Below are 3,974 nucleotides of genomic sequence, written 5' to 3'. Positions count from 1 at the left end.
CGGCGTCTATCCCACCCCATTCGGCGTTGGCCCACTCCAGCGCCTTGCCGGACAGACAGGAGATGAGGGCGGACACGCTCTCGTATCCCGAGGGCGCCGGGTGAATGGTGGCGAGGTAGAGTTCAACCTGGAGTAGGAACCCTGACACCCGGCCGCGGTGCCATCATAAGCCCTCAGAAGCGAGAGCCGAATCCCACTGGACTCCGGAGATGCACCGATGGGTATGGCTGATGGTGGTGGCATCGTAGGAGGAGGTGTGGGCAAACCTCCCCTCTCCCATCGCCTCAAAGTGTCCATCACTTCTTGCATGGTGGTACCCAAGTGTTGGATCCTGGCCTCTTGGAGGATTACGCGCTCCTCCAGTGATGCCCTAGGCACAACCGATCCTGCTGACTCCATGGTGGTGTGTTATTCTGTCAGAACGGCGACAGTGAAATGCGGTAGGCGAAGTCACACGCAGGACACAGAGCTACTGGAAACCGTACTTTAATCAAAGTCGCCAGTGAAATAAACAGTCTCCAAACAACGGAGAAAACTAACAACCCGCACACTGCCGATGACACAAACAATAACACACAACACAAAATGCACGACAGAGGGTTAAATAGGGAATACAATACAACATAATGGGGAACAGGTGTCATTATCAGACACAACAAATCAGACACAACAAGTCAAACACCGAAACATAGATCGGTGGCAGCTAGTACTCCAGGGACGACGAACGCCGAAGCCTGCCCGAGCAGGGAGGAGGAGCAGCCTCGGCTGAATCCGTGACACCACCCTTTGTCTTGATGACAGCTTTGCACACCTTTGGCATTCTCTCAACCAGCTTCACCTGTAATGCTTTTCCAACAGTCTTGTAGGAGTTCCCACATATGCTGAGCACTTGTTGGCTGCTTTTTCTTCACTCTGTGGTCCAACTCATCCCAAACCATCTCAATTGGGTTGAGGTCGGGTGATTGTGGAGGCCAGGTCATCTGATGCAGCACTCCATCACTCTCCTTCTTGGTCAACTAGCCCTTACATAGCCTGGAGGTGTGTTGGGTCATTGTCCTGTTGAAAAACAAATGATAGTCCCACTAAGCCCAAACCAGATGGGATGGCGTATAACTGCAGAATGCTGTGGTAGCCATGCTGGTTAAGTGTGCCTTGAATTCTAAATAAATCACAGACAGTGTCACCTGCAAAGCACCCCCACACCATCACACCTCCTCCTCCATGCTTCACGGTGGGAACTACACATGCGGAGATCATCCGTTCACCTACTCTGCGTTCACCTACAAAGACATGGCGCTTGGAACCAAAAATCTCAAATTTGGACTCATCAGACCAAAGGACAGATTTCCACAGGTCTAATGTCCATTGCTCGTGTTTCTTGGCCTAAGCAAGTCTCTTCTTATTATTGGTGTCCTTTAGTAGTGGTTTCTTTGCAGCAATTCGACCATGAAGGCCTGATTCACACGGTCTCCTCTGAACAGTTGATGTTGAGATGTGTCTGTTACTTGAACTCTGTGAAGCATTTATTTGGGCTGCAATTTCTGAGGCTGGTAACTCTAATGAACTTATCCTCTGCAGCAGAGGTAACTCTGGGTCTTCCATTCCTGTGGCGGTCCTCATGAGAGCCAGTTTCATCATAGCACTTGATGGTTCTTGCGACTGCACTTTAAGAAACGTTCAAAGTTCTTGACATTTTCCAGATTGACTGACATTCATGTCTTAAATGTCTTAAAGTCGTTTCTCTTTCCTTATTTGAGCAGTTTTTGCCATAATATGGACAGTCTTTTACCAAATAGGGCTATCTTCTGTATCCCCCCTACCTTTTCACAACACAATTGATTGGCTCAAACGCATTAAGAAGGAAAGAAATTCCATAAATTCCACAAATTAACTTTTAACAAGGCACACCTGTTAATTGAAATGTATTCCAGGTGACTACCTCATTAAGCTGGTTGAGAGAATGCCAAGAGTGTGCAAAGCTGTCATCAAGGCAAAGGGTGGCTACTTCACTATTATTCAACAATGTAGAAAATAGTAAAAAATTAAGAAAAACCCTTGAATGAGTAGGTGTCTCCAAACATTTGACTTGTACTGTATATGTGATGATGTTGTATCAACATGGAAAACTGATTGGATTTGCAAAAAGTCTTCAACATAAGGGAATTTCATATAGTTTTCACCCAACTTTTAACCTAAAACCAATGACATGGTGAATAATTTGGGGGGATTTCACGTTGAATTGATGTTAGTTAACAAAATGACAACTCAACCAAAATGTAATGAAAACTAGACGTTGAAAAGATGTCTGTGCCCAGTGGGAAGTACAGTGGTGACTATAGTGCCCTCCTTCCCTCCACAATTTAGAAGGCATTCCTCCACTGGCTCTTCCCCTGTGTGTATCAGTCTTACTTGTGAATCCAAACTGACAGTCCCCATGGAGGAGCCTTGGCTTGGTGGAGTTGGGAAACTTCCCCAGCCATCTGTCCTAGAGAAGCCCCACTCCCTCCCCCTCCCTCCACATATCCCTCATTCCCACACTGGGCCTTTGTCAGCAGCTCCTGTCCCTGGTCTAGGCGTGGTGTACGCAGAGGCTGGGACGACCATGGGTGCTTTCACAGGCACCTGCAGATGGGACAAAGGGCCAAGGGTGCTGGGCCTGAAGACAGATTGATGCTTTGTGCGTTGAGGCAAGAGTGTGTGTGTGTGTGTGTGTGTGTAGGGGTAGTAGGAGATAGTGTACTTAGCTAGCTGAGAAGTTTGGGGGAGAGGGTTAGGGGCAGAGGGAGGTGGTCTGTCACTCCAGTCTGTGTGAGTCCATGCTTTAGAGGACCCCGCGAGATTGACAGCTTTTGTGGGCTGCATCGCCACACAATGGTTGTGCTTTAATGGGCGGTAAAGCTAGAGTAGAGCTTTGGGGAAGGATTGAGGGGAGGTGGTGGTTGGTCGTGGTGGTGGTTGTGGTGGGGAGGGATTCATGGATGGATGGGGGGGGGTTGTTACTGCTTTGCTTAGAGGGTACCAATTCATAGGCATTCAGTCCAGGCCTCGTTATTCACTGAATGCATCCAGTGCAGGAATGCAGCATCAATTAGAATGTGTTAGCAGCAGATAGCAAGGCGTAGAAGGAAACCCTTTCTCTCCCTTTTGGTCCCAGGACAACACAGTCCCACTATAGGAGGTGTCAACGCCACAAAGCCTTTTTTGTGGCTCTCTCTCCATTACATTACCAGTGCAATATGTAAGGTGGAGACTCTTTTGATTGAAATTAAGTGGAAAAAACACTAAATCCTATTTTAATTCAGCAGGGATAATGGTGTTATAGTCTATAAAGGTCTTTAACTACTTATCTGTGGCTTGAAATCTCCCTCTGGCTTTCTCTGCTCTCTCAGTGTCTTACTCTCATTCGGCGCATTATATTTATTCAGCGGTGAAGGGTCAAAGACAGACTGTTCAACAGAGCTGCTTGTTGAACTGCTGCATCACTTCTAATTGTGTATCAGTGGGTCAACGGTTTGTTGTGTTGTCACCCTTTAAGAAAGGGAGAACGGATATGAATTAAAACAGTATCTTGTAAGCCATTGTTTGTTGTGGGTACAGGCCGCCACTTCAGACACTGAGGGACTGGTAGATAATGAGTTGTTCTAGAACTTTCCAGGGTAAAGGAAATAAAAGAAGGGAAGGAGTGGGAAACACTTTGACTATGATCAGATGTCAGGGAGACACCACTTCGTTTTGTTTTACAAACAAAGATAATGGAGCCATATTTGAACTAATTAGGCTGCATTTAACTGAATGCTTTGTCAAGGTTTAACAACACTAAATGTCCACAAAATGAAAATGTCAAAAATAGAAGATTTGTTTATATTCATCTATGAAATAGTCATTAATGTACTATTCAAACTATGTATTAACAAATAACTTTTAAAAGCATTACGTTTTAGTATCTGTAAAGCTATAGGTAAATAGTAAGAGTA

Source organism: Coregonus clupeaformis, chromosome 2, assembly GCF_020615455.1.
Source record: "Coregonus clupeaformis isolate EN_2021a chromosome 2, ASM2061545v1, whole genome shotgun sequence".
Lineage (NCBI taxonomy): Eukaryota > Metazoa > Chordata > Actinopteri > Salmoniformes > Salmonidae > Coregonus > Coregonus clupeaformis.
This window is presented reverse-complemented; position numbering follows the sequence as displayed.